General features: G+C 40.8%; 1 long non-coding RNA gene across 1 annotated transcript; it reads right to left on the bottom strand.

Moving 5' to 3' along the window:
* Window positions 1-24,930, bottom strand: LOC116899397. Its single transcript, XR_004387727.1, has 3 exons — window positions 24,598-24,930; window positions 16,635-16,894; window positions 1-1,650 (listed from the first exon to the last, which is right to left on the bottom strand). It is a non-coding gene; the product is annotated as an uncharacterized LOC116899397 (long non-coding RNA).
* Window positions 24,931-26,038: the final 1,108 nt, after the last annotated feature.

Below are 26,038 nucleotides of genomic sequence, written 5' to 3'. Positions count from 1 at the left end.
CGGCCTTTTATCTTCTGCTCACCAAGCACCACACTCTCCACAGTGACCAGCGACCAAGCTTGCTGAAGGCTTCCTTCTACCATTTTCTCTGTTCAGTGCCACCACATATAAAGATGTAGCAAAAAGAAAATATCTTTAAATGGTTTATCTATTAAAACACAGCGCCCGGGGTGCCCCCATTTTAAGTCCTGCATCAGCTGCCAGCCTCAAAGAGGCAGCCTCAGAGGTGCAGACTAGAAAGACTGTCTTTGCTGTTTGGCCAGGAAGGCAAGTGGTTAGGCACCTATAACATCCATTTTTATTTGTTACACAAAATCTTGGGGGTGGAAGATGGTGTTTCTAGTCTCTGTGTCCTCTGAAGCCTGTCCTAACCCCTTCCCTCAGCTTTCTTCCTTGGTAACACTCTCACAGAAGTAGCTCCGAGGCTCTGAGCGGCCAGGCTGCTCCGCCCGGCACTTGCTCTGATTGCTGCGGGCTCTGCTTACCCACGGCTCCAGCCCTCATGCCAACAGCACATTCTTACTTTTGTGAGAAAGCCAGCCATGCCAGAAGGCTGTGTACTTGAAGTTTTTTCATTCCAGGAGAACCGCTCATAGGAAAGATGCATTTTATCAAGCCCGTGAGAAACAAACACCAAAACAAAACTGTGGAGCGACTTAGTCGCTTTCCTAAAGTGAGAACTCCAAAAGCCAAGAACCCAGGCCTTTGCCGGGTCCCTTCCTCGGGTTTCTCTCTTAAGAGTTGCTGTTGCATTGTCCTTTTTGCAAAATGAAGAAAAGTTTACACAAATAGCATGCGTTAACTATATGGCTACTTCCCCCCTTAGCCCCTGGCACTAAGGACCTTGCTACTTTCTTGCTGATGTGTCAGCGTATTCCCACTGTTCCGGGCTGTGACACGTACTGAAGGGTTCTGGTCTCCGCTGACGTTATTTGCCAGCGATGGTTTGCAGAAAACATAGCCAACCTATGTGGAGTTGAGATACGAAGAAAATTCCAAACTTGGAAGAAAGGAGCTCATTGGAAGCTATTTTAAAAAACAAACATACAAGCAGCTTAAATTATCCTACAAACCAGTTAGCAACTCTCCAGAGCGTCACCTCTGTACAGGAGCTCGCTGTCCTTTATACTAGTTCCAGATGTGGTTGGGGGTGATTTTTAAAATCCTGAAAAATATAGAAATACAATATTACAAACCAACCTGTTGATATTTTGAAGCCAGAGGCTTCTTACAGCACAGCAAGTAAACAGAAACTATAGTATAATACTTGGGGCAATCTTCTAACACGCTAAGGAAATCGCCTGAGGTTTAAAATTCTGATCCACTCACTTCTGATCATTTTTATGATCCGAAGTAGTTTTCTCTTCAACATAAAGCATATCTCCAACCACCTACTAGTTAGGCAAGCCATTAAATTCTTGCAAATTGAAGGTGGAAAAATAAATTGTGTGTATTTTAGACCCCGAATGATCTTCCTATAGCAATTTCAGAACAAACTATGAAGAATTCTGCAATTTTAATCTCCTCAGTAGCTTCCCATTACTAAACAAGCAGAGCGCCACGGTGCAAATGTAGACGTGGCATGTCATCTTGATCTGCGGCTTTTTTCTTTCATTAAAGCTTTAATGCAGCAATTATGGCTACGTTGCCCTATAAAAAAAAAAGGAAAAGGCAGTTTACTTTAAAAAGTGAAATTGCATAGCCTACTATTTAATTATACACAAATGTAAATGGCCTATTTTTCCATAACTGGTTATTACAGCTCTGTTTTACTTTCTGAGTTTTCCCAATCTAGAAAACCTACAAAGCTTCCTGCTATATAATTGTTTTGTTACATTACTGTTTTCGTCTTATTTTTTCTTTGAATGTGAGTGCAGCGGGATAAATCTTGGTTTTAAGCCAGCCACTACTCCATCTACTTAAGCTTTTATAGATGAAGATTGCTGTAATTATCAGAATACCCGCTTATTTCTGAAGTATTATCCTGGCAACCTGCTGGCATTTACAACCAATTAACAAGCTTTGCCATTAGTTGCATAAGGGGTATCTCCAAGTAAACCCATTGTGTGCTAATTTTCTATTTTAGATAATCAGTTTGGCCATCTAGAATGGAAAGAAAAGAAAAGGAAAGGTTTGACACTCAGTGGCAGACATGTAAAAATTACTGTGTGCCCCCCCAGAGACAAAGGTACCCTGCAACTCAATGATTGCTGTCGCTGTCACTATTGGTTCTTAAGTATTTCCCTTTGTCTCTTTTAGAAGAAAAAAAAAGTGGGGACTCGGCAAAGTAATCATGTCCCGTCTCACACACTCTGCGTTTTAAAGCTGACTGGTTTCTCTTGCTGTCCTGACCATAATTTGACCAAATTGGACGAGTGTTAAACACCTTTAAAAAAGACAGAAGGAAATTGAGCATGAGTTCTCTAGCTTTTTTTTTTAACGCCTTTCAACCTCCTTCCCCTCCCTTCCTTCATTGCTATTAGAGTTAATTAATGTACAAGCGTCCTCCAACTGGGCCCCCTTAAGATTAGCTTGCAGGCTGGGTTAGTTAAAGTCGAGGGTTGTCATTTTATTGCCTTGCTTAAACAGTCTCTGATATTAATATGTCCCAACCCTCATCCATGGCAGGAGAAGGTGCTGCTTAAACACTGGAGCTCAAGTTCATGGCAAGGAAGGAAATGGACCAGAAGCCCAGTACTTCGTTGCAGGGCCACGGAGAGCTCTGGGACTATTGTTCAGAAATAATCTGGCCCCTTGAGGCTTCATAAATGTTAATGATTGTTTCACCTCAATTCTCTTTATCCAAAAAGCACTCCTAAAATCTGACTCCTCTCCTCCATCGTCAGATGACATCAAATCCATTGCAGCTCTAGCCTCTGTGTCAGGAAGCATAAACTGGTGTTTTTAAAGTACCAGTACTGGGGGCTCTTTAGATGATGGGTCAGCGGCTGCAAGCACTTGCTGCTCTTAAACGAGACAGAAGCTCATTTCCCAGCACCCACATGGGGCAGCTCACAAAAGGACCAACATGGGCAGCATCCAAATATCCTTAGCCATTGAGCTTCTTAAACGCTATGTCAAGCTGCAATTTAAATGCACCGCCTTTGACATTTGCAGAGGCAGTCAACAGGTGATCTCTCCCTGTAGACAAACCCAGCTTTAGAGCAGGGCAGTGTCTGTCTCACCTTGTTCAGTGTCAGGCAACCTGTCTGAAGCAACAGAGCTGGGCAGTATCTTACTTAAAACCTCAAACCGATTTACCAGACATTAACTATGTTCATTGTATATATGCATACATGTGCCTGTGTATGAACGTGCACAGAGCTGCAAGGAGTTGCCCGCTAGCTCGTGAACCCATGTATCAGTTCAAATTTCTACTCATTACCTCTCATCCAATAGTGCGGTCATGTATGCAGAGCCAAATTCTCAGGATGTCACAGTGCATTTCTACCTTCAGATGCGAAATCACAACTCATTATGCCATTATGTGTGGACATCATCTTTCCAGCAAATGAAGACATTATATGTCCCCAAATACATTGCATTCAAACTGAGAAGAGATTTTCTTTTCAAGGGTTATTACAGTCCCGTCCTATTGTAAAGCTCTTACAAAGAGAGTTCCAGCTAACTCTTCTGTTCTAGCCCACGTGTTCGTTTTGTATACAGCACTGCCTATTCCCACAAAAAATAAAGTCAGAAGCCAGCTAAAGGCTTGGAATGAGACAGAGAAGTAAAGAAATGCTGGAGAAGTCTTTCTCATTACTGCTGTCTACCAGATATTTGAGGTGACTACTAGCCTCATAATTATACAATTTGGTGATTGTGCCTATTAGTTGATTATTTTTAGGTGCCGAGAACAAACCTGTTCCTTGTGCACGCTAGGGATAAAACTCTACCACCAAACTAGATTCCCAGACCAGTTATTTTATTTTTTTAACCATTATTTCCCATATTTAAAACTTTCCAATTTCAATTTTCAATAAAATGAATTTAACCGCATGTCATCTGTTGGTGCTATAGTGTCCCATAAGGAGAGAGGTCTGCTTTCTTTGCTTGTCAACTCCAGGAAGCATGGACCCAGTCTGTTATGCTCACTCATGTATAGCCAAGACTCTGCCAGCATTTTACACAGAAATTATTTGTTGAATGTATAAATGAATGATCTTGCTTTCTGTTGGTGGTATTTATATCAACCACTGGGCTTTAATGTATCATTGAATCATTAAGTGTTAAGTATCTGGTAATGCGTTAAATTATGAACCTTCCAGAACAGAAACATGGGAGTGGGAATGATTTTGTCTTAGCTTACTGAAGAGTTTTCAGATTCCTTTAAAGTGGCTGTAGTAAGGATCTTATGTGTAAATAATGAATGAAATCCCGCTGAACATTGTACCAGCATTGTGAGCCTTTGGCTGACTTAGAAGCCGCAGCTATAAAATCTCCACTTCACAAAAGACACAGCAAGACTGAGTAAATGCTGCTTGTAACCCCGCAGTCTAGTAAGAAACCCGAACCTACTTCTCCCTGTGCTTGAGAATTGCTGCAATTTCTAGGCCAGCGTTGTCTAGTAATTCATCACGCCAGTCAGAAAAGAGGGGTAGCGAGGCATCGCAATTTACAATTATTAGACAGAGGAGACTGTAAACTTGAATGACTTCACATTCCAAAATAAGTTGACACATTTTCATTTTAGAATCGATCCAGAACATGCTTTACAACTTGAAAACATTTCCACTGCTGTCAAAAGGTGAAGCTGGCCCCGCCTCTCCCCAGCCTCATCAAAGTCCTCCAAATGGCAGCCTTCAGCTGTTGAGTATTACAGTCCTATTATACGCGAGACAATTTCGTCGGGTGCATTTTAATTGGCAGGGGGTTAAAAAACACTTTCCTGTCACAGAGAGTTTGCTTCTAAATTAATGAGAGCAAATAAACTCTTACAAGAGCACCTTCCTTCGATTTGAAGTTCAAGTTTGTCTACACGATGTTAAGTTAAATAATATCAACTCAAGCTATGGGAAACTTTCAGAGAACAAACCCAAGAGGTCACATTAAAGGCAGGAAAATGTGATGCTTCAAATGTATGGCTGGGTGTATACGTTTCTTTTAATGAAGAAAAAAAAAAAAAAAAAAGCAGGAACCGTCTCTTGTCTCCCTGTCTGGCCCAATAATTAAAAATATATTTTTATCAATAGTTTTTCGACCTTAAGCTAAAACATCTTATTAAGGGACACCATGCCACATAGGGACCTACAGTCATCTTCCTTTCTTCTGACTTCTTTATGAGGAACTCTGTAAAACCACAACCAAGTTTCCAGGTATCCCAGAAGTCACTTTTACAAGTAGCACCAAACTACCAACTCACTTCTGCCACTACGACCAAACTTGCCACTGGCTTCATAATATATACCCTACTACAACATAGATTATCAAATTCAGTAGTGGCTAGAGGCCCATCAAGGACGTGACCGTCATTATAAAGTGTCCTCACGTCCTTGGTCTTGTGTAATTTCCTCTTATATCTTACTGATGCATAGCTTCCCCTGCTCTGAGAGTGAGCACACACTCAGACACGCGCACAACTACAACTTGTCATCGCTTTTTAACAGCTCTCTCCGAAAGCATTTTAAAACAGCCACATATGTAAGCCTGTGTTTTTAAGATATTTGTGGAAAGAGGCTAAAGCAGAACAGAAATAAATAAAGACGCGCACAGATTCTTGGGAGCGAGTGTTCTTATGGCGTCGTCGCTTTTTAGAGGGAGAAGAATAAAGGTCGGGAAGGCGGCTGCTCACCACCGTAGTCTAGAAAGAACAAGAAAGGCTGCGTATAATGGCACAAACCGTCCACGGGCAGATGGAGTGCTTTGGGTTAGAGAAGGGTGACCATCTGAAATGGTTGCTGAATGTGGTTTCAGAGTCATAACAAAGAGGGGATTCTAGGCCCTTGTCTACTGTCTACTAATTATGGCCCAAGCTATCCCAACCACTGCCACCTGACTCCCATGCTAGGGACAGAGTTTACTTACTAAACAGGACCCCATCCCCTACCCTGACATAACAGGGTTATGTACTCTGGTTGTGTACTTCACTAGGAAATGGGGAAGAGAATAAATTACAAATACCTACCAAACACCCATAAGAATCTAGAAATTACTAATTCTTCGTATTTAAATATAAAGGGCTGGGCCTGCTAGCACAGACTATAATTCTAGCTACTCAAGAGGTTTAGGAAGGGCCATCTTTCTGTAGTATAGGCAGTGTCCATCCTGACTGATTACACCTCCTTTCCAGAAGCTGCCAAAGTATAAGGCTTGCCTGGGATCCAGAGACAATTCAAAGTCATCTTCAGCAAGTCTGGGGACTCCATCAATAAAGTAACGAATTGATTCATTAAGTGGCTGGGCATATAGTTCAGTCCTAGACTGCTTACCAAGCACAGCAAGGTCTTGGATCCAATGCTTAATACTACAGCTTGAGTTCCTCTCCTAGTGCTGCCACTTTCTAGCTGTGGAACCTGAAGTGTGTTAAAGCCTCCGCTTTAATTCCATGTTCTCTAAATTGGAGACACTTGCTTCAATAACTTTAAGACTTAAATGAGTGCCCAGACACATTCGGAAATGCCTAGCAAAGGCCTACTCCACACTTGTTTTCTAGAAATATCAGGTAGGGCCATCTCTTTGTGGTATACACAGTGTCCACCCTGACTGCTTATACCTCCTTTCCAGAAGTTGCCAAAGCAAGGCTGTCTGTGGCCACATATTATGAAATAAACAGCTCTATAGGCAGAGAACATAATGACTGACCCACGGCCAGCTTGAGAAGCCACCGGTTGCATGTAGTGAAGCACGAGGTCTTAGGCAGCTCCAGTGGTCATTATGGACCAGGTCAGACCAGCCTGGTTTGAGTCTATTCTCTTCTGATTTCTTCTATGAGAATTTAATTTGGTTAGGGACAAGACGATTTTAAAAATATCAATTCCGTCCTTATCTTTAAAATAAAAGCAATAAATAAAAACTTGCTTTTGGTGTTGTAGAAAAGAAACCAGACAGGAAGAGTAGAGACATAGGATGCAAGCCTTGGTATGGTGCTTTGACTGAGAAATACCTCCTCCAGGCTGTATTTAAACACTTGGTCCAAAGTAGTGTTGTTCATCGGGCAAGTTGGAATATGGAGCCTTGAAGGAGGAAGTGTGTCTCCAGTGAGTAGGCTTTGAGAGTTTATAGCTCACCCTGCTTCCAGTTCACACTCTCTCCTTAGGGGTCTCTCAGCCTTCTGTTCCTGCCACCATATCTACCACTTGCCACCATGCCTCCTGGACCCCGGTGACTCTCCATAGGCAACCATCAGCCAAAATAAATTCTTTCTACCATGAGTTCCTTTGGTCAATGTCCTCTGTCACAGCCATGCAAAAGTAACTAATACACTTGGAATACACAAAGCATTCATGTATTATCATTAAGATCAGGCGAAAGTATGTCTTAGGCTTCAGATCATCCTGTAGGCCAAATTAAATGTCCACAAGATCAACTGTGGACTCTGTGACGGACAATGCTGCATTGAATAGCAAAAGGGTCTCTGCGGATATAAGGAAAGTAGAAAATGTCTTGGGTTGGTTATCTCTATGTCTAACCACATGAGCCCCCCAAAGCTAAAATCTTCACCAAGGGCACAAAAGTGTTAAGGGTTATAAAAAACAAGGAGTCAGGCTGATTCTGAATATGAGAAATACCTAACTTAGTTTGAAGTCCTGGGATGCGAGTACCACAGACGCAGTGAAACCCCCAGGAGCTGAGATGGTGGCTCCAGAAACACAGCAAAGACATGTGAATGTCAGGCCTTGCACTTCAAGAAACTAACAGTTGAGAGCCTGTTCTTCCCCGAGATCCTGATGACTATCCATGAGCTAACAGTGGACCTTGTAACCCTAGAGATGGGCCAGCCTGGCCTGTGACCCAGTCCTCCGTCTACAGAACTGTCACTAGCTGTGGCGACTGTTAAACAGCTAGTAAATATTAACACCAGGATTACCCATGTAAATGGGTTCTGCTGTGACTAGCAGCCTTCTCAGCTGGACTGGAGTGGCTGAAGGACAAAGTAGGTATTAGATAACAGCTAACATCTTTGAGGGTTGGTTTGGTAGGACTCAATGGCAAAGTATTTACATATATTATCTACTCGTTTTCTTTACCAAATATATAAAGTATGATACTATAGGAAATTGCTATCTTGAAAGTAAGGTAATAATAAGAGGTTTCAAACAATGTCAATAGCCAGGTCTCACACCTGGAGCTCTGTAGCACACAAATGCACTACAAACCACAACGCCACACTCCCCCTAGCACGGAACAGCATTGACACATAATCAATACTCCTTATTTTGCTGAGTGGCTAAGCAAATTAATGAGTGGTTACAAAGAAACAGTTCGTCTTTCCTGATCCAGCCAGACTTCTATCACTCAGTTATTATACCTCACTCTCAGTTTTTATAACTCAAGATGGTCAAGGTTGTATCAGGAAATTATTTTGCTAATAAGTGCAGCCATGCTGTGCAGTAGCAAGAAATAGTCCCCCAAGCTTTCATGAGTCAACACCATTCACGTCTCCTCTTGTCTGGACCTAGGTCCAAATAGCATTGCAGAGTAGTGTCTTCTCTGCCCTTCTCTGAGAAGAACCTAGATGCCTTGGCTTCGGAGATTTGTCTTCTCAGACAAAGCTCCTTTAAGTTTAGGAAGCAGAAGGTCACCACTACAGGGGGTTGGCTAATTCTCACCACGTGGCAGGAAGCTTAGGATAGCAGTTTGCCACATTCCAAGGGATCAGTTTCCCATGAGCTCTGGTTTGATCAGTCAGGATCACTACATCACCCTCTTCAGAAGGAGCAGATCACGAGCAAACAGTAATAGCTCCTTAGCCAAACACTGTGAACCATGTAGCCGCTCAGTGCCCTGACCTCCCGCCCACACTCCCAAGCCTTCCTGAGGAAGGAACAGTTTCCCCATCTCCGTATGCTCATGGCTGACCCGCGATAACCACTGTGAACGCTTTATACCCGGAGTCTCAGGCCACAGGTCTGTCTTCGCGCTGTCCCCACACTTGAGAACGTTCATGGTCCATTTCCATAGACTCTTATCAAACCTTACCCACTATCAGGAGCCAAGAAAATTCAACTATCGGAGCGATTTTGCTTTTCGTAGTAAAAGTTTATCATCGCTAACTTACAGAAAGCGCCTCAGTCTGCTCCAATCCAGCTCTTTAAGCCTCATTTCGACACCTGTGCTGCTTTTCTTAGGTTAATTAGGAAGTGTGGGTCTGATTTGGACCTGGTGAGGGTGTGAGAGAGCACAGGAAACTTTCCCTAACATTTAAAAAGGCGCTCTAAGTTAATGTATACATCTGCAGACTTCTGCTGTTTGCATTTGGTAGTGTGACATCACAAACCTGGAAAATACAACCTAAACCACAGGAGCGTTTATGTTCACTTCAGAACTATTACTGGATCTCTCACTGTAGTGTGAACCTGTGAAATGTATAGTTTCACATTTCATTTAAAAAAAAAAAAAAGGTTTCACCCTGTGTCTTGAAAATGCTCTGAGGACATTTTGCTGTTTATTTAGAACTGTAGTTCTCAAATTAAATTTGTAGGATGGACTTTTCAGAAATTTTAAAGATGAAGATTTCCGGTAACTCTTCTCCCCACATACATCCTGAGTATGTGTTTTGTGTGGTCCCCAACCTACATTTTAACAGATGCGCAGGTGATGGGGGCTGTTCTTGCCAGTGCTGCTGCTGCCAGTGTCTGAGGTACAAAGGGCTTCTTTTCTGCCTACACAAAAACCATCACATAGGACAATAAATCAAAGCACATTTCCTTTACCAATAGTAAGGTATCAATCACAATGCGCTTTATGGTAAGAAGGGTTTGTATTCACTCCAGAGCGAGCCTCTCACCTGCTGACTTTCACAGCGTGTTTTGTGATAAGAAGGATTTGCACTCACTCTAGAGCAAGCTTCTTGCATTAGATTACAAAAAGAAAGGCTGCGGAAACAGCTCAGAGGTTAAGAGCCCTTGTTCTTTTTCTAAGGACCTAAATTCAGTTTCTGTCTCACTGGGACACAGATTCCTCTAATTCTGCTAATAACTCCAGCTCTCAAGGATCTGATGCCCTCTTCTGGACTCTGTGGGCACTGCACTCACACACATACCCACACACAGATACACACACAATACACACAAACACAAGCGCAAATAAATACAAAATAAGCTAGACACGTGATTAATAGAATCCACTCTTAATAGTGAGTATGAATCTATCATACAGTACTGTATAGTACCACAGCTGTGTAAAAGGAAGGTATATAAAAAGAAAGTTTAAATGAAAGTTTATTTCATCATGTCTTCACTATAAAATCACAAATATATACAGAGGCAGGGGGAAGAGAACACAATACCCACTTCTCCATTCTTCATATTAATGTGGGTATAAGACACGTGAGTCGACTAAACTAAATTTAAGTAAACGTAACAAGTTATTGCGTACACCATGCTTGCAGTGACAAATTTAAATTTTAACTTAATTTTACTCTAATCAATAAATAAGTATGGAATAGCAACTATATTCTAAATTCAAGGGTAAATGTCAAAGTAACACATTCAAATTATTTTTTTATTTATTACATTACTATGTATGTAAATAGTACATGTGTGGTCACACATGTGCCATGATATGTGTGGAAGTCAGAGGAAACCTTCCGGCTGCTTCTTCCACCCTACATGGATTCTACGATCAAATGCTGGTCGTCCTGCTTCTGAGGCAAGCACCTCCCCCCACTGAGCTCTCTTGGTAGTCCCATAAGACAAATTCTTGCCAAAGCTTACTTTTTCTTCTGGGAGGCCAACAATTAAACAGGTGATTACATAGTGTATGGTAGTAACCAGAGTGATGTGATAATAGTGGAGAAGTTAGTGGTTACCCGGAACCACGTCAGGTTCTCAGTGCTCTGTTAGCTTGCCACTCTGCAGCACAAACACACTGACACTGTTTACATGATGTGAGGATCCGAAGATGGAGTGCTGACAGCCTAAGTAGAAGCCACCTAAAAAATAAAATAAAATAAAATAAACAACAACAAAAACAAACAAGAAAAAAACACTTTGAAGATAAGTGGGGGAACTTTAAATAATAATAATAATAATAATAATAATAATAATAATAATAATAATAATTTAAAAAACAGGATTTAAGACCAGATTAATTAATTTAAGACCAGGTTTAATGATGAGCAGGATCTAAGAACCAAAAGACTGGAAGTTGAAAGCAGGTTACCCAACTTCCGGTTGGAACTGCTGGGGATGAGGCTGCTTTCTCACAGCCTTCAGGTTGCCTCTGCTGCTCTGAGCTACCTCGATGCTGATGCCTGCTGATGCCGGGTGAACAGGAATGGCTCCTCAGAAAGGATAATCGAGGGGGTGCTGCTTGATCAGACCCGATTGCCTCTCCATGACGGCAGTAGGGAGGTATCCTAACAGAGAAGTAACGTCCTAAAACGAGGCGAAGTGATAACGGACACGAGAGCATCTGAACAGGCAAAGGTCAACATAGCTAAAAATTCATCACAAGTAAATAACAAGGGGGTTTTTAAAATAAAACATTTAAATAAATGGGAAATGTTTTTAAATAAATTAACGTTATTGATTTCCAAACTAGGGCTGGGGTGGCTCAATCAAGAAAATGCTTGCTGTTCAATCATGAGCCCCGGAACTGTTTACCAGCACTTACATACAAATCTAGGTTTAGTGCTGCAAGATTGTATTCCCAGCACTGGGAAGGTGAAGACAAAAAAAATCCCATAAGGCTCTCTGGCCAGTTGAATCAGTGAGCTCCAGGTTCAGCCAAAGACCTGTGTCAATAACTATGGTGGACAGTGCTAGAAGAGAACCAGTGCCAACCTTCAGCCTCCACGGAGCAGTACTCAAAAGCACAGGCACGAGCACACGTGTGTGTGGAAACACAACACGCACATACATCTAGAATGCTCTCAGTGCATTAGTGCATTAGAATTTAAATTCACTGCTGTTTGAGGGCATTTCTAAATTAGTTCTCTGCCTGGCTTCAGCCACAGAAATTTGTATCTACTGGTCCAGGAGGAATAAAGCGAGTTAGAAATGTTTTCATGATATTTATTCATGGATTTAATAAAAACCCATCCAAAAATCACTTTTGAGATGGACAGCTACGGTCCACAAAATGATAGATAAGTACAGACTTATTCGGCCTTTCAGGTTCAAGAGTTTAAAAGCAAATTTAATCATAGCATAACTCACGCCCCTTGTTCCTTTTCTTAGTAATAATGCTTCCCATTTAAATAATATATTTTAGCTAAGAATACTTTGACTGTACCCAGTCTCCACACAACCTCTGTTCCTTAAACAGAAAGCCGTCTTCCTTGCACTTTAGAAAATTAAGTCATATGTTCAAAGTCCTGCTAGATATTAAGACTGGGAAGCACCAGGCAGTCATGCATGCTTGCCTGAAGTCACACGGTTTACAAAGTCCAGCTATCATTCCCAAACACACGGCGTTGTAATGGAGAGTTATAAACAGAGTAATAGTTAACTGGTGTCCTGGATTTTCTCCTCTAATTGTATTGCATCTGAAAATATCTGATGACAAAGCACGAACTGACAATGAGTCTAGACTTGAGTGTTTAGGGAACTAACGTTTTCAGTGGGAACAGCAAAACCTGGGAAGGAGGAAATTCTAAACCACACCTATAACTGGCAGATGAATCAGGCTGTGGTTCCGGCTTCACGCTATTTATTGTTTGCGGGCAGGATACGGACCACCACAACACTCACAGTGTGGTGACCAACACGCAGCTTTTCAACAGCTGATGAGAACAAGCCACTTGTGTTAGCCATGTATTTTACACAGTGGGGGAAATACCTTTGGAATCCACACTTATTGTACACAGCTAAAATCTGCAGGACTACTATAAAGATTAAATGAAGTAAAAAAATGTATGGAAATATTTCATAAATTATAAGATAATATAATGGGACCATAAATAATTTGTTCAAGGATCTGACCTTACAATACAAGAGTTTCTCATTTGGCCTTTCAAAGTCCTTATTGGAGACTCCACTGTCTTAACCTTGCATTTCCTCATGAAAATTCTCATAGAGTAGTACATCAAAAGTTACCTTTTAAAATTTTTCCCTGTCCTGCTAAGACTGAACCCCCAGTGAACTAGACTGTCGGGGAGGGCGGCAATGGGGGAGGTGGGGAGGGAACACCCATAAGGAAGGGGGGAGGGAAGGGATGTTTGCCAAATGTACATAAGAAATACTCAAGTTAAAAAAAAAAAAAAAAAAAAAAAAGAATACTAGTTAGTATTTTAGAGTATGTTGTTGGTTAGAGTGTAAATGAACCAAATGTGAATTTAGACTTGGATATGTGTTCCTGCATTTCAGTGATTTCCAGCATGTTGCCTGCTGGGGCATTGTGGGTATGAAATGTTACCAACTGCATATGTTTCTTCACATTAAAAAGATGCTTCATTATGGAAAACTCAAAAAAAAAAAAAAAATTTTTCCCTGGGGCTGGAGAGATGGCTCAGTGGTTAAGAGGACTGACTGCTCTTCCAGAGGTCCTGAGTTCAAATCCCAGCAACCACATGGTGGCTCACAACCATCTGTAATGCGATCTGATGCCCTCTTCTGGTGTATCTGAAGACAGCTACAGTGTGCTTATATATAATAAATAAATAAATCTTTAAAAAAATTAAAATTTTTCCCCACTGATAGGTAGAAGTATAAAACCATTAAGAAGCATTAAATCTCACGATGGGCACATAGATCATTGAGAACCATCATTAATGAGCACAAAGTACCAATGACAGAATCCCAGGCACACGAAAGCTTGGACATCAGAACTCTCCTCAAAAAACTGAGTCCATGTTCCTAAGGTTATTACCCAGTCAACTTAAGGCTAAAGGAAAATAAATTCTAAGAATAGCAACTGATACCAAAACCAAAGTATTGGCTGAATATGTTCTGTAATAGCCTGAAGCCAGGATAGTATGAGGGGAACAGGAAGGTTGCCCTACACCCTCTAAGGCCACTAACCCTTCAGAAGCATATTTACTTATTAAATGTGTAAGTATATGTATATGTGCCTGAGTGGATGTATGTGCACCACGTGCATGCAGGTGCCTGTAGAGACCAGGGAAATGAAGCGGGATCTCCTGGAAATAGAGTTACACGCAGTTGTGAGCCATCGTGTGCATGCTGGGAACCAAACCTGGGTCCTCTGCAAGAGTAGCGAGTACTGAGAACCATCCAGCCCTCGCCAGCCTCCTCGGACAGTTTAACGTTGATTTCAGCCATGAGCATCCACGGCTTTTCCAGGAGAGACTAGAAACACCGTGCACGTTCAACTCAGGATCACCTTTTGTTTGTTTGTTTCTGCCCTTTCTTAGATGCCTCATTAGCTGTGGAAACAAATTCTTAAATATTTTTTCTTTTTTTGTTGCATGTTTTTTATTTACAATTCAAATGTTATCCCCTTTTCTGGTTTCCCATCCATAAACCCCATATCTTAACCCCCCTTCCCCTGCTTCTATGAAGGTGATCCCCCTCCAGTCCACCACACCTTCCTGCTTCTCTGCCCTGACATTCCCCAATACTGGGTGATCGAACCTTGGTAGGACCAAGGGCTTCCCCTCCCATTGGTGCCCAACAAGGCCATCCTCTGCTATATATGCAGCTGCAGCCATGGGTCTGTCCATGTGTACTCTTTGGATGGTGGTTTAATCCCTGGGAGCTCTGGTTGGTTGGTATTGTTGTTCTTATAGAGGTTGTAACAATTAGTTCATTTCCCCCTTCCCCTTCCTCACTACAAACCCTCCAATGTATCTATCCCCTCTCTTGCTCTCTTTCAAATCATGACCTTTTCTCTTAAATAAATATATATATTTATTTATGGAATATATGTATTTAATATGCCTATATTAGGAATACATATGTATTAGGAATATATATGTGTTTAGAACTATTTATATACTTAGGATATGTATATATACACATATATACATATATATACATATATCCCAAATTTATAAATACAGCCCACCCAGTCTTACAGTGTTACTCATATGTGTATTTTCCGTGCTGGCTCCTTGGTAGCGAGTGTTCAGTGAGCTCTTCTGTAGAGAAGACGACTTCTCCCACTCTGAGCATTCATTACTTCCCTGCAGTTCTTTGTGTAGCTTGAGGCCTCCAGAACTTTACTCCATCTGGGTTAGGATGCCTACTGGTGCCGTCTGTATCCATGTCTTGTTCGGGCAGCCATGTTGTTGAGACTTTGAGTGTAAGTTTTGACATTTTAGAAGACATAATTTCCCAGCAAACTCCATTCCTTTGGCTCTTACGTTCTTCCCACGCCCTCCTCTGCGATGATCCATGAAACTCAGGTGCAGACGTCGTACCATAAATGTGTCAGTTGGGACTGGGCTCCGCAACTCTGCATTTCAATCTCTCGAAGTTCTCTGTCATGGTCTCTGTTGCAAATAAAAGCTTCCCTACTGAGGGGTGATGGTTACACTTATCTATAAGGACAAACCTTTAGAATACAGAAGAAAGGTATGCACCAAGCCCTTACAGTTGCCTTAACTTTCTTTCAGACTCTTTAACATGCTTAAAATTGGGAGACAAAAAGAAATACTTATTTACACTACTGGGTTATTGAAGAAGCGTTTGGTAGAATACATTAGAAAAACTTCATCCATTCAAAATGTGTGGACCTACTATACATTAAATATTGTCCTGGTAACCCAGATGCAAAACTGATTCCTTTGAGTGGGGAAAGGACTTTTTAATTGGATCCTTTAAAAGTTGCGTAGACTTTGAAATAAAGCAAAAAGAGTCTTCAGGGCCCTTGCCTTGCAAACCCTTCCAGGTGGTTTCTGCCTCTCATTGTCTTTCAGCTCTGTTACATCTTTCCAGGTTTCAGAGAATTAGTAATGCAAATCATTCTTCCCCACAGGAACACAAACAAGGTGTGGCCTGCAGAAAACAATCCAATCACCTCCTGTTCCTTAGATGCTGACCAACCTTGCACCTTTCCTAAAGCCCTGTCAGCCTTCTTTATTTGTCTGTTTGTGTGAATGTGAATTTGAATTTTCCTTCAAGCAGGTTGTAACATCTTACTGCTTCCCTCATTAATTAATGAATTAAATAAAATCTTTAACACATGTTCACTTTATGTCCGTATGAGAATCATAATTATACCTTTTTAAAAAATTATCCTTTAACCGTTTATAATAACTGTTCATTATGGGACCACCTACCTCAAAATAATATGCTTGGGAAGAAACCATAAATTGTTTCTAAAGCCCTTCCAGTGCAAAGCATTAACTGCAGAGAATGGTGTCTTCCTAATACTCTGTGGTATTTTAAGGCCCATTTGATAAGGCTTCAAAGCGCCCTCCCCTCTGATCCCAGATAGAAGGGTAGAGCTGCGCCGTGGGGGAAAATTCCGTGTTTTTTTTTTTTTTTTAAGAAATAATAAACTGCATTGTTGTAAGTCAGTGTAAGTCGATTGGAGTAAGGCAACAGAGGATGCCAGAAGCTACTCACGTCGCTCTTTAAAATGGAAATTCACCGTCTGCTGCATCACAAGGACAAAATACAGAACTATTTTTCACAGCTTGTTCACTGAACAGATTATTGTAGAAAAAAAAAACTTTTACATTTTCTGCAGATTCCCAAATCTTAGTCAAAAAACTCTTGGCAATTTTTAGCAGTGAAACAGATTTCACTTTCAGCTTGAGATACTCCATTTAGCAGTAGTCAGATGATCTTCCAAACAAATATAGACTCGGTTCACTCTTCATTTTCTTTAAAAAAAAAAAAATGTTTTCATGAGGTGTCTTGGAGGAAACCTGCACTTATTTGGTTTTCCCAAAAGCTAAAGGAAAGAAAACTCAAAGGTCTAAAAACCACAGCTAAACAAAAAAGAAAATGTTAGGCTGAGACTGTCCTTACAAATAATGTGTGCTCGTCATAGCACAGATAAATAAATAACCCCAGGAAGCTTTAGAATTAGCTGTAAAAAATACCACAGCCTTTTCTTCCCTAAATCTCAGCTCCCCAAAATATTACTAAACAGAAGTGTGTGTGTTCGGTACGCTCTAACAGGCAACAGTATGTCGAGATGTTTCACACAAAGAGGTCTCTGGGCCGCTTTTCTCTCCGTAGATTACAGTTCTCACTCAGGTATAAACCAGATCTGCACTCAGAGGCTTGCCACAAGGCCAGTGTTTTTCTCGTCTACCAATGTTTACTGATAGGGAAAACCAAAAGGTATCTCAATTGGATATTAATCCAACCTGCCACTCAAATGTGAGTAATATTAACACAGTCCTACGTTCAAAATCAACTTTTGTAAACTCTGTACCTCTTCCTCAAATTTCTAAATTTTTGCCATAGGTAAAAGTTTCCTTTCCACAAAAGACACACACACGTGTGTGTGTGTGTGTGTGTGTGTGTGTGTGTGTGTGTGTGTGTGTGTGTGAGAGAGAGAGAGAGAGAGAGAGAGAGAGAGAGAGAGAGAGAGAGAGATCATGGAGAAAGTCCAGAAATCCTGATTATGCCTTTGCTTTCATATTTGTAAAAATGTATTAGTATCAAAAGATGGCCATTAAATTCCAAATAATAATTGTTTGTTGCTATTTTTAGCAAGTTTTTTTTGGAGGTGGTGGTGGTTTTTTTTGTTTGTTCGTTGGTTGGTTGTTTTGTTTGGTTTTTGTTAATTTGTTGAAAGGTCATTCCGCTGACATTAAAGATATTATTAGAAGCCTGGAATGCAAGGCAAAGGGAAAGAAAACTGGAGATGTCACATGTCACATGCCAGTAAGAGCTTTCTATTATTCTTCTAAGGACAATTTTCCTATCTGGGAAGGGATCCATTCTGTCCAGCTCCCAAAGCCACATTTCCATGGCGATGTGACACGAGAACACGTTTGGTTTTGAATCCAGTCTGACTCATCGAGGAGTACCAAGGGGCACATGGGGAGAGATTCCTTTCACATCCTCTTCTTCCGCAAATGTTTGGAAAATATTAAATAATAAAATTCCTCTTTATGGAATGTTTTCTTATTAGAAATTAAACAAAAAAAAAAGTCTGAAAAGTCAATAAAATTACCACATCAAGACGGTGACGTATGAAACTATAAAATTTCATGTGACGAGACCAAGTTTTTGGCTCCAGGGCGACAGCTGAATGAAGCCAGGCTGCTCTGCTTTTGTAGTTTGGTGAGGATTTTGTTTTTATAGCATTAACCAAATACTAGAGGGTGCCGGATCTGAGAGCAAAATGTAAAGGCTTAACGTTCAAAGTGAGGGTGTTTTTTTTTTTTCAAGCTGAAAAATAGTATTTGAAATGAACCTAATTTTATTTTGAAATTGTAAGTCAAATAAATAAGAATATCAGACCTAACTTACAAACATTATACCAACAACTAAGGGTTTTTTTTTTTTTTAATTTTAAAACTTACTCTCAACCATATGCCCTTTATCTTTTTTTTCTTTTTCTTTTTTTTTTTTTTTTTTTTTTTTTTGGAGCTGGGGACCTTACCCAGGACCTTGCGTTTCCTTGGCAAGCGCTCTACCACTGAACTAAATCCCCAACCCCTATATGCCCTTTAAAACTATTCTTATGACAAAGTATGCTATGAAACTCAAGCTGATTAAAGTTCGGGCACTGGGAGAGTTTGGAAGTCTGAGGGACTCAAACACCTCCATCTCCAGCTGCACACAGGCCCAGTGGCAAACCTTCGCATGGTCCTAGAGGTGAGCCAGTGTGGGGGGCGTAGAGGAAGGGGAAGAGGCATGACAAGAGGGGGGAGAAGACCGCAGCAGCTGCTTCCAGTTCTCTCAGCATTGATAAAGTTAAAAGAAAACAAATACACGAAGAGAATCACAAGCTGAAATATTTTTTTGCATCGTTCAGAAATTGACCCCAAATTCGGATCTTTTCTTCTAAGAGCCATCTGAGAGCTCCTTCTATCAAGAAAAACATTCACTTCATATTAGCTTAACCAATAGTTACTGTTATTTCTCCTACAGCAACAGTAGCTAATGCAATTAGTACTATTCCTAAGATTAGATAATCTTTTCTAGATCTTGTATCTAATCTTCGAGTTTACCTTTAGAAATATATTTGATGCTGACTACTAAGCACAGATGCTGGAGCCCACTACCTAGCCTACACTCCTGACCTGTTCAAGCCTGCCCTCCCTAATAGCCTCGGCTCTCCTGGCTTAGACTTCCAGAGTCATTCCCACGTGATGTCTTTACCAAGCAGCCATATCAGGCCCTCTTTCAGAGTATCTTTCATTGAATGAATTAGTAAAGTACACAGAGACAAAAACATTGCTTTAAAACAATCTTAAAGACTCATGACAAGAACCCACAAGGCAAAAGGTTTAAGCCAATCTGCTGCGGCTAGAATTTGGCCAGTTCAGTCCCAAGTCCCGGGTTGACAGCCAACCTCAGCTTGCCAGCAAACGAAAAAGACAATAATAAAATGGGGACACCAGTAGCCAATGCTGTAGCATCACAATCCCTAGAGGTTTTGAGTGGCAGGTACAGAGGTGAGCCTTCCCGGTAGAACGGCAACCACGAAGTCATAAATTCTGTCTTCAGTGACTGTGAGTGACAGTTTTCATGTTCATTTGTGTAAGGTAAGAGCTGGGGAAGGTAGCTGCTAAGTGGGGTTAAAGCAGTGAATTCTCCACCACGTTTGTCACCTGTCCCATTGCTCGGCTCACATTTCTCCTTTGCTACACCCTACTTCTTCCTTGCTGTCTGGCTAAGCTTGTACATTGCCCGACCTAGGTACTCTGCTCTTGCTCGGGCTCTTTCCACATTGCCTTGACATTTTAATGATGTCTTTATATGGTTTCGCTGTTACAAAGTGTAGTACGCAAGAGATGGGAATTCTCGTCATCTTCAAGCGAGACATCTGTGACGAGCCTCCTGCGAGGGGCTAGATGGCCCACATTGCTCGCTGGTTCTTTGGCTCTCTTCATCCCTGCTTGTCTTTGGTCTTGTTTTGATGCGGAGGAGGGAGAGAGTGTCTGTCTTACTTTGGAATCCCCAGCGTTGTTCGGTGATCATGGCCTGTCTACAGTTCCCATTTGTATTGGTAGAACATATAAATCTCACGCTAACGATTCTGTTGCTCTGCACCGCCACTAACTGGCCTCATGTTTCTCTAGGCCACCTTTAATGGACTCCTCTGTGGGCGTCAAAATGTCTATTTTTTTTTTTTTAAAGCTGGGCATATAACACAGGTAGGCAATACAGGAACAATTAGCTGAAACATTAAAAACTTGTTAAACATTAAAAACTCAAAGCACATTTTACCCAGCTACCACCAACTCCCTAACTTAAAAACAAGGCACAAATTGCCCAAGCACTCATTACCGCTAGTGACCCTAACCCTAACTTCTAAATTAGAATCCGATCCCCGGTGCTGTTATGCTGAGGGCCTATTTCCATGTGAATCTTTAGCTTTATTATGTCTCAGCAAAGCATGAGATCAGTGGTGAATCCCGCTCCGGACACACCCTGCATTGTTTTGAGCTATGCATGGGGACTGTGCCACAGGACGTCAGGTACAGCTAAGGCAGTTATGGGCTGATAATTTTCAGGAATTTTGGTGTAAACCTGTATTATTTTTCTATTGAGATTTTCATGCCTTCAGAATTGCAAGACAAAACAAAACAAAAGTCCTTTTTGCACAAGCTTGTATCCCAGAATCCCAGGAGGGAATCTAAAGGGCCCTTTCCCCCTATGTTAGCAAAAGTTACCATTTTTAATTCTAAGTCTCTGAAGAACCTGTTGAGTACTGAGTGCCACCCTGACCTTGCTCACAGGGGATAGTGGAGTGCTGTAGAGGTATTTTCTAAGTAAACTGTACGATCCACTGCTGTCTGGCATTCTGAGGGCTACAGTAAGCGGACTGTGGATGGTGTTACCATATAAAGTTTACAGTATTTCGAACCTCCACCGTCCAGGGCAACGTGAGGTTTTGCACTTAGAAGGGACTCCTGGGTCATCTGATTGATATCAATTCTATCAAAATTAGCAGAGATCAAAGTCCTGAGAGTCCCAACAGCTCTGATGTTCATTAAAAGCTTCCTTTGACTTCCCGATGGTGCCAATGGCCTAGATTCTGTAACTTGGTCCCTTTAATTAGCCTGAGTATTGAAACCATGCTTTGCTATGAAGATATAATTTCTGTCGTTTCCAAAATGATGAAAAGAACGTGATTAATAACTAAGACTTAAAAAAATCCTTTCCCCAGGTTTAACTCCTTTCTAAGAATCTTAACTCCATGTATGAATCAGAAGAAATCTCAATGCACACGTTTAAAAAAGAAAAAAAGGTTTGGAACATGATAAAATTAAATTGCAATTTTATTTATCCTTTTAAAATTTTCTATCATCAGTTAAAATCTCAAAGCCTCAAATTATTCAAATTGTTCACATGCCACAAAGGAAGCTTAAAAGTTTGATAAACACATAATATATATAAAAAAATCCCTTTTAATTTTTAAGACCCCTCAGCCGTGAATTAAGTTTGTCTTATTAAACCAAAATTACTTTTCTTTCCATTTGGAGAAAAATTTATGTACATTTTTTCATTGACATTTAACAATTTAAATAAAAAACATCTCCCTCCTTTATTTCTCAATAAAGTCCCTGCCTCTTGTTCCTGGGTTTTCCTCAGCCTCCTAGTGAGCTATATGCTTATCTTGCTATCCTGCCCATGGCTTCCTCATAAGCTAAACTTTCCTCTTTTAAAATACCTTGTCCTGTTCATCTGGCACACAGGATACAGATGAAATATCTAAATTTACAATTACATATTCCTACCAAAGATCAAGAACTCAGCCATCTTTAATGCATCAGGGCTTTTTATAATCATTCAACACATTCGTATCTTACTTAAAAAAATAAAATATTTTAATCTCAATGTATATGCTTTACCATACAATATAATCAATGTATAACTTTTCTTCATATTTCACCAAGTTTTCTGTCCAAACTTCTTTCTGGCTATTTAAATATGTTTAAACTAATGGTTTTCTGTAATTTGTCTCTTTTTTTTCCCTTTGGAAACATACCGGGCCATTGTCAGCTTTTAAAAAGAAGCAATTTCCTGACTTTTGAGATTGAGTAGGTCAAGGAAAAATTACTACTGTTGAAAACCCATAATTAAATAGAAAAGCAGCTGCTCTTGTGGGAAACCAAATTAAGTTTATTCTATTAATACGTGGTTCTGAAATGCAGCTCTGAATTTTTAGCAAGGGTTTCAGTCAGAGCCTGCCTTGCACATTCTCTTCCCTGACCACATGCAGAAAGATAGCAGACAGCAGACTGGAGGCTTGGCTTCTGAGGGCACCGCTGATCTCTTCCTTTCTTGCCTCAAAACACCATTTTCTGAAGTAATTTTTAAACGTGAAAATAGTCTTTGCCTATTTACCTCTATTTGTAATGTATATTTTAAGTAAATATACATTAAGCATTAAACATTAAAACTCTTCTCCAAGAAACACATTTTAAGCATAAGTCTTCGGGATAATTTTTATAAGGTAAGACATTTGGGGACGTAATCTAAACCCTTAGATTAATTTTTATTCTCCCTGATTTTTCTAAATGTGATAATTGATTTATTTCATTAAGCAAAACTCGCAAAAAGGGGTTTACAAAGGACACGATATTGGATTTATGAGATTCCCAGGTCTTTTCTCTGACTGTGGCTTTCATCATGAAATTAGGTTTCATTTAAAGAGTTAAAATGTTTTGTATAAATATAAGCCTAGTAAACAAAACACAGTCATTTAGAACAATTTTAAAAGTCATAATATTTGTCCCTGCTTAATTTGAGTGGAGAAGCACCCTTTAACCTCTCCTCGAAAACTAGACTGAAATCTGAATAACATTTACATAAAATTAGGTCCAAAATGAAAGCCTTATTAATGTAAATGTATAAATACCATAAAATTATCTATGTATTTAAACCGTACTCCTCCCCATGTCAAAACCAAAGCAGGGTATCAGACAGTTGTAAATATTTGCTACATCTTTAAGGAGAGTGCATGATTTTTCAGGACATTTTAAGGCATGCAACAATTTGGAGGGAAAGATAGTAATTTAACAGCAAATATATTAAAAAGCTTACATTTTGAAATGTTTACTTTCAGGCAAAAAAAGGATCAAAACTTGTGGTAAGGAATGCCTGGGCCCTGCTTTTGCTTTGTTTAGAGTTCTTTTAAACACACCTTTATCCAACGTGTTGATTTCTTCATGATTACAACCCGTTTTAGTCTAAGGCTACAGCACCGGGGCTAGGAAACAGACACATACATAAGCATGCATTCCAGCAACTGCGCTTTACAGGGAGAATCACCAGGAAGGGACAGAGGCACTCCGCATAAGCAGAGAAAACTCCCACTGAAACCAGGGCTGGAATGAGCACAGCCCTCTCTAAGTTTCCAGTTCTCCCCTGTCACCCATGTGATTTGGTCAGTTCTGTTCATTTGTTAATAGGCCAAGGCCCTTGGAATTGTATTTTCTAGATGCTTCTATTCCACAAGGAAGAAAATCCCATTCTAGAAGTTGTTATTTGCATAAAATGCTGAAGCGATCCTGGGGTCCTGGGTTCTGCTCCAGAGTGACTGCAGCTGGTGCATTCCACAGTTCCCACGGAGGTGTTAGGAACACCCCTGAGGACTGTAGCTCTGGAAAGGACAGCGCAGGATTTACCTGGTTCACAAGCAATATTACATTTTTGATAGCATGATTGTGAAACCGGCGCCCCACCCCCACCCCAGTCTCTCTGAATCTCTCTCTGTCTCTGTCTCTCCCTCCCTCCCTCCCTTTCCCCTACACACACACACACACACACACACACACACACACACACACACACACACACAGCTCATTTCCAGCCTCCTAAATGACTACACTGGATGACACCTTTTGTGTGTCTTGTCAGAGCCCTTGATGGTGGCACAGTCATCACAGTGCATATGGCTCTGTGGCAGAAGAGGTGAAGAGGCACGGCAAGGTGCGACTCCTTTTTTTAGGGCTTATTTTCATGGGGACTTTTGCTTTGTTTGGTTTTGTCCTGTCTTTTCTTACGTCTCCTTAAAAGCCCAGCGGTGCACGTATGTGGAAGGCTGCCTCCATTTAGAATATGGAAGTAATCTGAGAAATGAAGATACAGCGAAACCACCTCAACATGGAGAGTTTCATGCCGTTCTTTCCTCACAGGTTATTCCTACCTGACTCTCAAACCAACGCTCTTAAATGTCAAGTTCAGTTACAAAGAGATTCCCATTCATTTCAGGCTGATAACTGGGTTGTTGTTAAAAAAAAAAAAAAAAAAAAAGGTATTTTTCCAAGCTAATGTAAATTTGAAAGTTAAGCACATTTGACCTTACACTATCTGGCACAGGAACACAATGTTTATAGCCCCCCTTTTATTACTCCGCTGTTGTTTTCCAGTGCCACGTGTGCACTATTACCTGTTTCTTGAGAATATTCACTGCAGCCTGATGACAAGGTCTTGTGAGTACATGGTGTTAAGTAGTAGGCGTATTAGCCAGTGGCCAAATCCAGACTCTGAAATGCTAAACCTTCTCTCCGAGAAGCTCGCAAAATGAGACTAAAAGCCTCCCTGCTGCAAGTTCATCAGTGAGCAGTCGTCAGATGGGGGCCTCCTTTGAAACTTTCCTGATTCATAAATAAGACTGTAGTTTAGAAAGAGGACGTTTCGTGGGGAGCAGTGGTCAGCGGTCTCACGAAGCATCTGTGGTTATAGAACCGGGGAGAGCTGAACCAGGAGCCTGGGTGATGTGATGGAGACACCACTGACATAATGATTAACCCACAGCACCAAGGCTTTCCTTGAGTCGCACGTGGCTGCAATGAAAGGGGCCCACCTTTGTCAAGGAGTCTGGGAAGCTTACCTGGACTTGTTTCAAAGAATATCAAATGCAATTTTTGATAATTTGTTCAAAGGCTTGGAAGGATGTGTTCATATTCTTTGATTACTGGCTAATTTTTAAAAGTTGTTTTCAAATACGTTGTTTGTGAATTTTTTTAAAAGAATGTATCTTTAGAATTGTACTGAATGGGGAATTTGACTGAATACCATATTCAATGTGAAGTTAAATGAACCAAAAACATGATGTCTTTTACGCTCCTATTTTTCTCTGACCCTGACCTCACCCCTCTTTTCTCCTGACACCCAGAACATGCACATAGCTAAAAGAAAAGAAAGGGTTTTGCGTCTCATCTTCTCCATTATTTCTCTTTTAGGTCCAGAAATTATTCTTCAGATCTCACTTGCTTGGTTTACTGTGTCTGAGCTGGAAAGAAGGAATTGAGAAATGTGTTTCTATGCAGGAATCTCAACAGGGAAGCGTGGTTTGCTTCACAGTCACTCCGAGTGAGATAAAAATCCAGCTTTCCGGCTCAAGCTCGACAGTGATAAATACATGCTACCACAGCTGGAGAGCACGGTGGGCTCTCAGCAGAGAGTAGATCTTTAACCTCCTCAAATAAGAGCAGCACAATTATATCTATAGATTTCCAACAATACAAACTTAGAAATGTCATGCAATTAGTCTGCCATTTGCCCCCACCAGCTGGAAACATATTTTGCCAGTGTGAGGGAAGAAATGAACTAAAAATCTTGCAAATGCTGGTATCGCGTAGCACGTAAACTGCGCAGCCACTAGGTACCGAGCGGGTGTACCGAGCCAACGCACCTGCCCTGGGCCGCCTTCCGGGAGTTCCAAACTGGTTTGGAATATTTTGTTGTCGTTTACAGGATACCCTTAACACAAAAATCTACACATAACCGTCCTTTAAGTACATTCTGTTGGGCTGAGCCCATGCCTAGAAACACAAGCGGTTAGCCCATTTCCCTGCAAACGTTGACTATGGTGCCATCTTCTGGCT

Source organism: Rattus rattus, chromosome 4, assembly GCF_011064425.1.
Source record: "Rattus rattus isolate New Zealand chromosome 4, Rrattus_CSIRO_v1, whole genome shotgun sequence".
In the NCBI taxonomy this organism is placed as follows: Eukaryota; Metazoa; Chordata; class Mammalia; order Rodentia; family Muridae; genus Rattus; species Rattus rattus.
Note: the sequence above shows the minus strand (reverse complement) of the source record. Positions and strands in the feature narration are given on the sequence as shown.